Source organism: Cavia porcellus, unplaced genomic scaffold (genome assembly GCF_034190915.1).
Source record: "Cavia porcellus strain 051 isolate PalLab524CR breed Dunkin Hartley unplaced genomic scaffold, mCavPor4.1 scaffold_1, whole genome shotgun sequence".
In the NCBI taxonomy this organism is placed as follows: domain Eukaryota; kingdom Metazoa; phylum Chordata; class Mammalia; order Rodentia; family Caviidae; genus Cavia; species Cavia porcellus.
Window position 1 is genome coordinate 110,947,079 of NW_026947484.1, and position 13,994 is coordinate 110,961,072.

The 13,994-nt window shown below is 37.7% G+C and overlaps 1 pseudogene; it reads right to left on the minus strand.

Annotated features, from left to right (window-relative positions):
* Nucleotides 1-13,994, minus strand: part of LOC100712697 (guanylate-binding protein 1-like) — a 40,113-nt pseudogene that overhangs the window by 7,249 nt on the left and 18,870 nt on the right.

Below are 13,994 nucleotides of genomic sequence, written 5' to 3' on the forward strand. Positions count from 1 at the left end.
GAGTCTCAGTCCCAGAGCATGCATGGGTTGAAACCTAGCAGCCAGGGAAACCTTGCAACTTCTCTCCCTGGTGGTAAGACCATGCCCTGTATGTGAAGTCACCAAAGGATGCCTGGGAGGTCGAATTGGGCCTAACTGGGCCACACGCATTGAACTCCAAGCAGCTAATAGGGGCATGAATTGAGTCCTGGTCACAGAGCCTGTGTGAGTTTAAACCCAGCACACAGGGAAGCCTTGGAATGTCACTCCCAGCTGGTAAGACCACACACTGCTTCTGAAATCACAGGAGTTTGCACGGGAGTCCCTGTGGACCTAACTGGTGCAAGCCCAGGGAACTCCAAGTGGCTAGTTGTTGCCTGCTGTCTTCCCCGGAAGGCAGGTGGGCCAGGTGATACTCAACATATGGGGGAAGCCTTGAAACATCACTCAAAACCTGGAAATATGACAAAATGAAAGAGCCAAATGCAATCTCAAACTTGCAGCCCAACCCAAGCAAGCATAGGACACATGGACACAGAAGAAAATGTAAGCCATAGAACTAAAATGCCTTAAATGATATCAACTGAAGTAAAGATACAACTCTGGGAAGCTATAAAAGACCTCAAATCAGAAATAGTCTCAAGGTGAAAGAAAAAATGATAAATGTAATAAAAGAAATGCTGAACACATCTAAAGAAGACATAGTTAAAAATTAGAGAAACAGTGCAAAAAGATGGAAATTCTGAATGAAGAATACAATAAACAAACACAATCCATGAAGCAGATTCCAAGAGATGTACAAGAAATCAAAATTTCCATCAAAAGTTGGCAAAACCACCTCAATGAAAGTGAAGATAGAATTTCAGACTTCGAAGACAGGATTGCAGCTGGTGAACAGGAAAGGAAGGATCTTTTAGAAATAACAAGGAACAAGAAATAAGAATTCAACAACTGAAAAATGGTGCAAAGAAAAACAATGTAAGATTGATAGGTATAAGTGAAACGGAAGGTGACAACACAAACAATATCAGGAGGCTATTTACAAAGTAATAGCTAAAAATTTCCCAAACAGGAGAATGGAAACTGACATACAGATTTGTGAAGCATGTAGAACTCTAAATAACCATAACCAAAGTAAAACTATGCCCAGACATATAATAATCACCATCCCAGAAATCCAACATAGGAACAGAATATTAAAAAGTGCTAGAGAGAAGACACAGATCACCTAAAAAGGATAGCCTATCAGAATCACAGCAGAGTTCTTAACACAAACAGTGAATTCAAGAAGAGCATGAAGTATTTCAGATCCTAAAGGAAAATGACTTCCAGTCCAGACTGATGTACCCTGCAAATCTGTCCTTCATAATGAATGGAGAAATAAGATACTTCTGCGACAAAGAACAGATGAAGAACTTTATGACCACCAAACCAACCCTGCAAAGAATATTGAAAGACATTCTAGACAGACATAGGAAAAAAGCACTAAACAAGGCAAACAGATAAACAGAGTGGAAAAGTAAAACATCCATAGCAGAAAGATAGCATGTCAAAAGTAAACCAATATATATCAGTTATAACCATTAATGTAAATGGCCTCAATTCAACAATTAAAAGACACAGACTGGCAGAATGGATCAAGAAACAACATCTAACCATATGTAGCATACAAGAAACCCATATAACCCAAAAGGAAGCACGTTGAATGAAAGTCAAAGTCAAAGAAAACAATACTTCATGCAACAGGATCCCCCCAAAAGCAGGAGTAGCGATTCTATTTGAAGACAATGTGAACCTCAAACCAAGAGTGATCCAAAGAGATAAAGAAGGCCACTAATTATGAGTTAGAAGGAAATATTAAGAGGGAGAGATAACAATCTTAAATATTTATGCATCAAGTTTGGGAGCACTCAGCTACACAAAACAAATATTAACAGAAATAAAAAAATCAAATAAGCAAATACACAATGATAACAGAGACCTTAACATGCCATTGACACAAAAGGACAGATCAACCAGACAGAACATCAGCAAAGCAATAACAGAACTGAATCACACCTGTGAACAAATGGACTTAGTAGATATGTACAGAGTGTTGTACAACATAGATATGTACACGCAACAATATCAGAATAAACCTTCTTCTAAGCAGCATATGGAATGTTCTCTAAAACAGACCATATACTAGCCCATAGTTCATGCTTAAGTAAATGCAAAAGAGTTGAAATTATTCCAGGCATGTTATCAGACAATAGCACCATAAAACTAGAAATTAATGACAAAGGAAACTGCAAAAACCCCACAAACACAAGAAAATTGAATAATGCACTACTGAGCAATCAGTAGGTCTCAGAGGAAATTAAAGAAGAAATTAAACAATATTTTCAGGCAAATGAAAATACAAGTACATCTTACCAGAACCTGTGGGATGCAAGGAAAGCAGTCCTCAGAGGAAAATTTATTGTGGTGAACTTCCACATCAGGATACAAGAAACACAAATAAAGAAACCTGATGCTACACCTCAAACATCTAAAAAAAGAAGCAAGTCAAGCTCAAAACTAAAAGAAGGGAGGAAATTATAAAGGTCAGAGCAGAAATCAATGCAATAGAGACTAGGAAAACAGTACAAAGGAGCAATGAATGAAAAAGTGGGTTCTTTGAAAGAATAAATAAAATCGACATACCTCTAGCCAAACTTATTTTAAAAAGGAAAGAAAAAACTCAAACTCATGAAATAAAGAATGAAAAAGGTGAAATCATTATACACCCTGTGGAAATACAGACAATCATGAATATCTATTTTGAAAACCTCTACTTTCATAGGCTTGATAACACAGAAGAAATGGACAGATTCGTAAAAACATATGAATTACCAAAGCTGTGTCCAGAAGATGTAAAACTGCTAAGTAAACCAATTTCCATTAATGAAATTGAAAATGTAATTAAATCTCTACCAACAAAGAAAAGCCCATGTCCAGATGGATTCATTGCAGAATTCTACAAGAAATTCAAAGATGTAATGCTGACACTCCTCAAACTCTTCAATGAAATTGAAAAGGAAACAATTCTCCCTAACTCATTCCTTGAAGGAAACATTACTCTAATACCAACACCTGTGAAAGACCCAGCCAAAAAAAGAGAACTACAGGTCAGTCTCCCTAATGAACACTGATGCAGAAATTCTCCATAAAATTTTGGCAAACAGAATGCTGCAAATCATCAAGATGATTATACAGTATGACCAAGTGGGATTGATCCCAGGAATGCAGGGATGGTTGAACATATGCAAATCAATAAAAGTAACCCACCATATCAACAAAGCCAAAAATAGGAACCACATGATCATTTCTATAGATGCAGAAAAAGCTTTTGATAGGGTCCAACACTTATTCATGACAAAAACCTTACAGAAAATTGGAATAGATGGTTTTTGCCTCAATATGATAAAAGCCATCTATGACAAACCAACAGCCAGAATCATATTTAATGGCCAAAAAATAAAAACCTTTACTATAAAATCAAGAACAAGAGAAGGATGTCCATTGTCACCACTCCTGTTCCATATAGTGCTGGGAATCCTAGCCAGAGCAATTAGACAAGAGAGAGAAAATAAAGGAACAAGGATAGGAAAAGAAGAAGATAAATTATCATTATTTGCAGATGACATGATAGTCTACATAGGAGACCCCCAAAACTCCAATGAAAGACTCCTAGGCATAATAAATAAATTCAGTAATGTAGCTGGATCCAAAGTCAACACTCAAAAATCAATACCATCCCTATACACTAATAAGAAAACCACTGAGAGAGAAATACATGAAGCCACAACCTTTACAATACCATCCAACAAAATGAAATACTTAGGAATTAATCTAACAAAAGAAGCAAAACATTCGTTCAGGGAAAATTATAATTCCCTGAAAAAGAATTCGAAGAGGGCCTCAGAAAATGGAAAGACATCCTTGTTCATGAATAGGAAGAACAAACATTGTGATAATGGCCATTATCCCAAAATTGTTATACAGATTTAATGCAATCCCAATCAAAATACCACTAGCATAATTCACATGTCTAGAGAAATTATTCCTAAAATTCTTCTGGAGTCAGAATAGATGGGGAATAGCACAGGCAATTCTAAACAACAAAGGCAAGGCAGGAGGCATCACTATACCTGACTTGGAGTTATACTACAAACTATTTTAATAAAATCAGCATGGTACTGGAATAAAAACAGACCTGAAGATCAATGGAATAGATCAGAAGATACAAGTACAACTAGAAACACACTTGCCACCTTATCTTTGATAAAGGGGCCAAAAACATCCACTAGAATAAAGATAGACTCTCCAATAAATGGTGCTGGATAAATCAGCTCCCCATATGCTGAAAACTAAAACTAGACTCATGCCTATGACCATGTACTAAACTAAAGACTAAATGGATAAAAGATGTAAATATTAAAAAAGAAACACTAAATTTGTTGGAAGACAAAGTAGCTAAAAATCTTGACGATATAGGGGTAAGTAGAGAATTCATGAACAAGAATCAAACCACATGAGAAATGCTTCACAGAATCAATAACTGAGATCACATCCTACTAAAAAATTTTTGCACAAAAGAAATCTCCAGAACTGCCAAAAGAAAGCCCACACATTGGGAAAAAAATTTTAGTGAATGGTCCCTCATACAAAGGGACCTTTATCCTTATATCTAAAACATATAAGAATTAACAAAATTCAGATCTCCTAATTTCAAAGACCCATTCCAAAAATGGGCATCTGAGATGAATACACACTTCTCAGATGAAGAAATACAAATGGCAAGTAAATACATGAAAAAATGTTCATCATCATTGGTCATTAGAGAAATGCAAATTAAAACAACACTGAGATTCCATCTCACTCCTGAAAGAATGGCCAGGATCAAGATAACTACCAACAACAAATGCTGGCGAGGCTGTGGGGAAAAAGGAACTCTCCTGCACTGTTGGTGGGAGTGTAGACTGGTGCAACCACTGTGCATATCAGTCTGGAGGTTCTTCAAAAAGCAGAGTTTGGAAGTCCCATTTAAACCAGCTATTCTACTTCTGGGCATGTTCCCAGAAGAACTAAAAACATCATACCACAGTGATATCTGTGCATGTTTATAAACACATGCATGTAAACATGCATAAAAACATGATATGCAAACATGTGTCCATGTTTATAGCATCACAATTTGTAATAGCCAGATTTTGGAAACACCCTAAATGTCCATCAACTGTGGAATGGATAAAAAAGATTGTGATATTTTAATACAATGGAGTACCACTCTGCTATAAAGAATGATCATATTGAGATAATTTTAAGTAAACGGATGCAACTTGAGCCCATATTCATAAGTGAAATAAATCAAGCTCACATGTGTAAATAAAAATGTATAGTCTCCCTAGTGTAAGAAATAGCATAACTGTACGTATATTTAAGTGTATAAGATAGACAATGATATTACTGAGTTTTGTTGGATCACTGAACAGAACTGTTTGCAGTCTCACTGTTTGAATGTCCACTTTATATGATTTAATCTTGTAACTTGAACAAATATTTTTAAGATGACAATATGTAATCCATTAACTAGTGATTTCCTACTGTGTATTTCTTTTTCTGAAATTCTATATAACTTGTACACTTTTTCTGCTTTTTTTCTTCCTTTTTATCCTTAAAAAAAAGAAATGGTAAGAGTACATAAGATACAAATAACTCAATAATTAGTGAAAGGACAAGAAGCTGCTTAAAGAATAATTAATATCTCAGGGAAAATGAGGAAAAATAAAAAAGGAAGTGAAAGGAAAAATGTTTAAAAGTATATAAACACACTTAGGATAGCTAAGATGATTGAGCTACAAAGTCTATAAGTTCTTGGATCAAAATAGTTAACCTTGATAGGACTGGAACAATTGTGCGTATTATTGTACAGTGATCTGAGGAACTCTTGAAGATCATTATGTAAAATAACAACTCTAGTTACACTCATATCACATTGTTTTGAAGGCCTGTATTGTCAGTGTTCTGGGCTCTTTGCTATTGTTGTTTATATGTCTTTTTCATAGTATGTTTTTTCTAGTGATGTGTTTTGTTTTGTCTTGTTTTCCCCCAATACAGAAAGGATAGGAATGCATGGAGAGATTCATACATGTGTAAAACTTCTAAAAAGTTTATGAGAATTGATCGTATAATTCACGATGAAATGAACAGCTAGTTTAAAGTAAAAGAGACACTAAGGTACCCAGTGCTGATTCTAGAGCATCATAATGTGAAATCCAGCAGTACTATTATTCTTTGTTCAGAGTAATTTAGTCTGTTTTGTTTTGTTTAACTTCAACATATGTGAAGGTATGGACAGCTATTTTCAAGGGAATTAGGGACATTATGGCAGCCATTGTTGACTTCCCTATTGTCTGGTTTTGAAGACCTAAAATGCCTTCATCATCGTGTTCTGAACAGTTTTATACTATTTTGTTTTGTATGAATTCATTGTATGAAAAGATATGGACAACTATTTGGAAGAAAACAAGAGACAGTGTGATAGACAATGTTGTAGTTGGGGGTTGTACACAGACTACAATTAGAATCAGGACATGGAGTTTATAATATTATTTTTATAATGGTCACTGGGAGTTAACACAAGAAAATGCAGGAAATCTATGTGCAACATCAAAGGCACAGAATATTTAGTCAAGAGCCTAAATCCCACAGCAATGTCCCACATGAGTCCAGATGAAAACCCAGAGCTCGTAACAACGCCTCCCATGAATCCAACTGGGTTCAGAGCCCACAAGAAGGACGCACACCAGTCTCTTTTATGGATCCATGCTGGGAAAGACAAAAGGTCAGCAGTGCAAGCCAGAAAGTCCATGCCAGTGGGGTGTAGGAGCTGTGCTGGTGGGATGAGTGTTTTACATTGTAGCCAAGAAGTCACACTCATAACAAAGACCAGTGCTGTCCTGAAAGGCATCACAGCCAACACATTGGAGAACCCACAATGCCTCAGTGCAACAACACATTAATGCCTCCCTTCTCTTTCTCCACCTATTTATGCTGGCAACTTTCTTCAGGTGGAGCACCTTTGCTCAGTGCCATGCTGATATAATCCAGCTGGCATTGAATTGGCCACCAGTTCTTAATCCATAACAGACAGTGAAGCTCTCCAGTTGTATTGCTTTAAAATCTGTGTCTCTTACATTGTTTTCTTATGATCTGTTTTGTTCTGTTTAATTTTACCCTCCTTAAAATAAAATAAAAAAAAAAATAAAATAAAAACAAAGGACATTTTGACATATGCCACAACACCAATGAACCTTGAAGACATCATGTTAGGTCATGAAAAGGCAAGTTTTGAATGACTCCGATTATATGCTGCTCAGAATGATCACAGTCATAGAGACGGAGTATAGAATGGTGGGGGATGGTGTGGGGAGGTGATGGACATAGATTTTCTTCCATAAGATGAGATCATTCTAGAGATGGATAGAAAATAGTTACACAAAAATGTCTAATGATGTACATATGCACACATAAAATACTTAAGAGAATAAGTTGCACATTATATGTATTTTAAATAATAAAAAAGAATATGGAATACAAATTAAATTATTTTTTTGGTAGTGGTGATGCTGAGGACTGAGCCTAAGGCTTCAAAGCACACAAGGCAAGCACTCTGCTACTGAGCTAATAAACCAAGTTCCAAGGCTTTTTAAACTTTAAAAATCCATGAAAACTTGCACTTACTACATGAACACTTTAATAAAAGTGTCATGGCATAGTACTATGCAAATTAATTATTCATATTATTGTCTTCCTCCTTCTAGAAAAGGATTATGCTTCTGAAAGGAATCTAGGGCATAGTAGGTGGACGAGGTGACTTTTATTTCTGGTGCAGAGGGGATAAAAGATTAAAAACTCTACAAGAGAGTAGCAGACTAGCTTGCACTACTTTTTTTTTTGTTCTGCCCGTCCCTGTCCAACCCACAACCAGGATGCTGGCAGTGTGGTGGACAGAGGGCTCAGTAGAGCCTTACTGGTGGCACTCACCATTTTTCTTCCCAGCCAGCTTGTTCATCAGGTAGGATTTGCCTGTGTGGTAGAGGCTCACGGTAGCCACCACCACGACGGGCTGGGTGATGGCAGACAGGATCTTCAGAGCTCCCTGATTCACTGTCAGCTCACCTTCCATGTTCTGAAGAGGCACACTGGGGCTGGCATGTGGGTCTGGGAGGCCATGTCCAGTGTGTGCTCTGTCTGCAAGGACAGGAGTGAAAAGAGTCAGAATCTAGTCTTTGTTCTAAGAAAATAGATTCATAAAATTCCCCAGCATGAGTAAATAAGTACTGTGTACATCACCAAGATACATGAAGGAAACCTCGTATCATCTGAGGAATTTATGTGAATATAATTAAAATACTTATGAAATATGAACTATTGTTACAACACATGTGTGGTGTGCAAAAGGTCTTCAGATATAGCCTCAGTAGTGCCAATAAATGAAAGCATAATGAATAAATACAATTTTTTAAAGAGAAAAAGATGGGAGAAATTTTGTATTGCATTGCCCTCCTCAGCTTCTTACTGTGTTCTCCTTTTTTAACACAGCCCTGTGTCAGAGTTGTTAGTGCCACTTCCTAGTCCTCCCATCCCATTTGCTGTTGTTCACACGACAGGGTTTAAACACTACTACAATGCCATGAGTCAGTCTGTCCTTCTTAATTCCTTCACTGCATGTCAAAGTCAGCATGCTGTCTAACTTCTATTTCCACTCCTTTGGTCACTCTTAAATATCACAGTTCTTGGAATTTCCTCCATTAAACCTTTTTCTTTACCTATTTCTTTTATCAATGTTTGAGAGAATCTCAATATTTGAAAAAAAATCATCCTTCTGAAAATTTGGAGCCATCTTTGAATGCTTTTTTTCTTATATTTTGAAACCAGTTTAGGGGAGCTCTAGTTGGCTCCTGTTGGCTCTACCTTAAAGTAACAATTTAGTATTATTTTTCTATGTGTATTTCACTTCTACCATTCTAGTGAAGTGAACAACCTCCTACCTGGACTACTGTTATGACCTTGTTCCTGCACTGTGGGAGACAACTCTAGTGACACCCCTTGAATGTAAAACGATTAATGCAATTTGATTATTTGGAGACATTTCATTATATGGATATGTAGTGAGCTGGCTATGGTATTTTTAATTGGCTCTCAGCATTATCAATAAGTCTAGCCAAGGTAGAGATACATAATCTCTAAAGCCAACCAACAGTCCTGTTTCCTCATATAGTGTTCTCTGTATAAAGTATATGAGCACAGTGGGATGTTAGACCCAATAGCTCCAAAAATGCCAACTGGGTAGGAGCCTTAAGGTAAAGAGCCTATGACTCTCCAGGGCACAAAGGTTTACGTATCAAAAGCCAAAGCAACAGCCTCCCAAAACAATTCAGTTGCCACCTTAATTAGATTGTATACTTTGATCCTTTTATATATCTTTATCTCTACAATTTACAGATGTCTTTTCTCAATCGGCTAGTCAATACAAGTGACTCACATAACTTCTGCCATCCTCACTGTCACTCATTCCTGAGCCAGCCCTCTTCTTCACAAGATAATAAATTCTGGCAGAGGCCTAAGATCAAGGTCTTTGTCCACATGTCCTGATAGCGATTAGATTTAAGTCCTCTTGGCTGCCCTTAATTTAGAGTATGTCTTGGTGTCTTTACTCTTGTTGTGGGGTGCATTGAGGATGGTAGATTAAAATTAATCTTAATTAAAATTAATCTAAAATTAAAATTAATGTTGGGATTCCAATAACAGCTCAGTGGGATTACAACTATAACTTTTTAAATTATAAAAAAGTTACAAAATTACAATACTTAGATGACTACACACAGTATTTGGGATTTCAGTACAGCTCCCCTGTTTTGCCCTGGCTTCTTCCAAATTTCTCTCAAGATAGCAGCTTTGTGTGTTCTCTGCGCAAAATCCCTTATGTGAGATTCAGCATAAAAGCCGCCAAAGCTTTATTGGCTTAGTCCACCTTGTATGCTGGAGTAAAATACCTTAAACATGGACACTATGAGTAAAAAATATTTTCAAAAATGAACAGTTGATATAACAAATGTATCTTATCAATATACCAATACTCTTAAAACCCAAGTCTTCCAGTTAGTTAGATTATTGTGAAAAAACTGTTTTGGATTGTGATTAAAAATTTACACAAGACAGTAAATAGAAGAGCAGTATAGGATTTAGAGAATTTCTTTTTTATCCTAGGTATATATAAAAATAAAAGAAAGATTTCTTCATTAATTAATTTTATAATGAACAAAGACCCCAGGAATAAATGGTTCATTGCTTGATGCATGTCCTTTGGACAATTCCCTGGGATTTTAGTGTGTTCTTTATGCCTTCCCAAGGTGGCTATTAGAATGCACAGAGATTCTAGCACTGCTTTCCCAGAAGGGAAAGAAATATTAATTATTTCTGCAAGTCTTATGAAAATAACTGGCTGTGGCTGGACATAAGCAGGGACCTTTCCGTGGGCTTGGGAGGGGCACAGGCAAGGGCAGTGCCTGGCACTGGGGCTACCTGTGCTTCACACTGACTGAGTGTGAATGCAGAGAGTTGTGAGCGTGCAATCACAAGTAGTGTATGATGCTAAAAATGAATGAAATAATGAAATAAGCATTAGAAAATCAGGAAGCAGATTGTATTAGCTAATTAAGGAGTTGTTGAAAGAAAATACATTTCCTGCAGTAGTCTTTCAAGTTTTGTGCTTTTTTGGCCTCTAGTTAGTAGAAAAGAACAAAGAGGAAGAGGAAGAGGAAGAAGAGATGAGTAGAAGAGGTGGACTACATGCGGCTGATAATGGGACAGAAAATTTAGACCAGAGGTAATGGATGGAGGTAGACCCTGCCCAGGAATTCAGGAGAGGAATTTCTTTCTCAAAGACAGCAAAATTTGTCTGAGGTCTTGGAGTTACTTAGACAGGCAAGGGAGCCATTCATGGTGCTACACTACAGGAGACTGTGCCAGAGGGAGGCCTGGATCTGGATTGCACAGCAGAACAGGTAAGATGCTGACTTCCCTTCAGGGAAGGGCCCAGGTTCTATTGGTGAGAGGGACAGAGGGAGCAGGCTCCAAAACATCACTGAGACTGCACTACTTCTGATGGAAGACATCAAGTTTGAAATCAAGTCTAGATGTGTGATTAAGAGGTAAGTTGTTTTCAGAAGCTTCATCTTTCTACCTCTGTCTCATTTCTATGCTTTCCTCTCCTGCAAACAGCCCATGGCAGCCGTGACTGCTGCTGAGCTGCAGCAGGAGGTGTTCTGAGCAAGCCCTTCAGGAACCTTGGCAATTTAAATGTGTCCCCTCTCAACACAAAGTCAACAAATGGGAAGTTAAGTTCAGTTCAGCGCCCTGGAATGTATGTACTGAGCACCTAAGACAGTTCAAGTAAGTCGTGGCCTTAGGGGACCTGCCGCTCTGATAGAATCTGGGTCCTACCTGATCAGCTGTCCCAGCTCAGGCTCACCTTCTTTCCTTCATGATCATGGTGTGTTTTAAGGAAAGTAAACAATCCTTACTAACTTCTTCCCCTTCTTGCCCCAGGTTTAGAAGTTGTGTGTTGCCTTGAGCTCAAGAGTTGGACAGGCAGCTTGGAAAGGAAGTCAGCATCTTACCTGTGCTTCTGCTGTGCAGAGCAGGTACCAGTGTAGGAGTATGTGTGGCTGGACTGGCTTCTCACTTCTCAGTCTCTCACTTGGTCCCTGTGCTTTATTATCTCCACCGATGTTGTGAAACTTCTTGAATTTTTTTGAATCAGCAAATAGTCATAAATTCAGAAGTTATTGTAAGAGATCTAGAGTCTTGATAACACACAGCCAGAAATGGGCTCCTTACATTACAGGAGTGTTCCAGGCTCAATGTCAAATGACTTAGGTGGATTAAACACACAGTAAGCATTTCCCTACAATTTTACGGAAACACATAGGGCAGACAGGTTTTGTCAGTTGTCTCCAACCACAGCACCACGAGGAATGTGACAAGGGCCCACCTTCTCTACCCTGTCTCCCTTTCTCCTCCTCTTCCTTTTCCTGCAGTACTGGGAATGAAATCTAGCATGTTTGTTGTGAGCTGCATCCCCAGTGCTGTTTACAGAAGAATCATGGCAGCCCTCACATGAAAAGAAGTGAGAAAAAAGACAACACATGGTGAGACAGAAAGATGTGTCACACTCATTTTTGCAAACAACAGACTCCCTTGGGACTTTCTACCAAAGCCACGACACACAGCTTGGAGAAAGGTATTAACCCTGTTAAATTCCAATCACTTGCCACACTTCTTAACAGGCCACACTCCTTAAATGTTCCATGTCTTTTCAATACTGCCACCCAGCGGACAAAGCTCATAGCAAATGAACTGGCAAGGGACACAGGTACACCATGTCTAAGCCACGGCACCATCCTGTATTCTCATTACTGTACTGTGAAAGAGACATTACCACATAATTTGTATGATTGTGGTCAGGAATGAATTCACATGTAACATAAGCTCTTACAAAATCGTAGACAACTGTAACAACACTTTTTGTTCTGTATTTTACTCAGTAACATGTAGACAGTATAGTAAGCTGGTTCAATAAGAAGGATTGCTGGTTTGAGCCCAATCTGAACAACTTATCAATTTAGCAAGAAATTGTCTCAAAAAACAAAAATCCCCTGTGGGGATCAGAGTGGAGATTGCTCAAAACCTTAAAATTAGAGATTACATTTAGCCTATTTCCTTTCTTAGTATCTTCTCACAAGAATTAAAAGCATCACACCACAGTGATATGTGCACATCTGTGTTTATAGCAGTATGGTTTGTTATAGCTAAATTTGAAAATAGCCAAATGTCCATCAATGCATGAAAGGATAAGTAAGATGTGGGTGTTTTAATACCAAGGAGTATTACTGTACCATAAGGAAGGATAACTGTGAGACATTTCTGGGTAAATGGATGCACCTGGAGAACATACTCTTAGGTGAAATAAATTGGACGTTCATGTTTAAATATTACGGTGTTTCTGTGTTGGGAGCAATCAAAGGTATAAATAAGGACCAAAATATAATAGATATTGTAAAATAGGAAGACAATATTCAAATGGAAATGGGAGCAGGGGTGGGGAGGGGGAAATGAAGAAGAGGAAAAGAAAAAAAAGAATAAAAGGAAAACGTGGAAACAAAGCTATTGTACACTAAGAGGGGAAGAGGCGTTGAAAGGAGATGACAAGCAGGGCTTTTGCTATGAAGGCATCTGCTATGGTGTGCGGTACCAAAGATAACCTTCCCAGAGTCCGAGCAAGGGGCAGATGCCACGGCCTTTCTCCTTTCACAAGTGTGAACTCAGTAAATCATTTTTGCATGTAAAATACAGAAATTATTTTTTTATTGCTTAAATTATTTTTTATAGCATCACAAACTGACAATATATTCCACCTAAATTTTCTAAGCAGGTCACAATTGTGGGATTAACATTTTAAGTGCTTTCACTTGAAATTTCCTTCTGTTTATTCCTGTTTTCCTTCATTCTATAAGGAAAGATATGAGAAGAGAGAAGGCAGAGATTTACAAAATTTTCTATTGACTTCACCGTACTATGTATTGCTCCATGCCCTGAAGCCAGAACCTACAATTTAAAGGACACAGATCAATTCTCTCTTTTCTTTTCCTTTATTACTGTGATATTTTAAAGTATTTCTGAAGACGAGCGCAGTGTCATATACCTGTGACTCCATCATTTGGGAGGCTGAGGCATGAGGATATTGAATTCAAGGTCAGCCTGGGCTGCACAGGAAGACCCTGTGCCAGCAAAGTAAATAAAGCAAAATAAAATATTTGTGGGCAAGTAGCATTTTCATTTTCTCTAAAGTTAATGTGCATCCGAGCCTTTCAGTTGCTAGAACACAGCCATGTCCTTTCTTCACTGGTCTTTTTTGGCTACCTCTT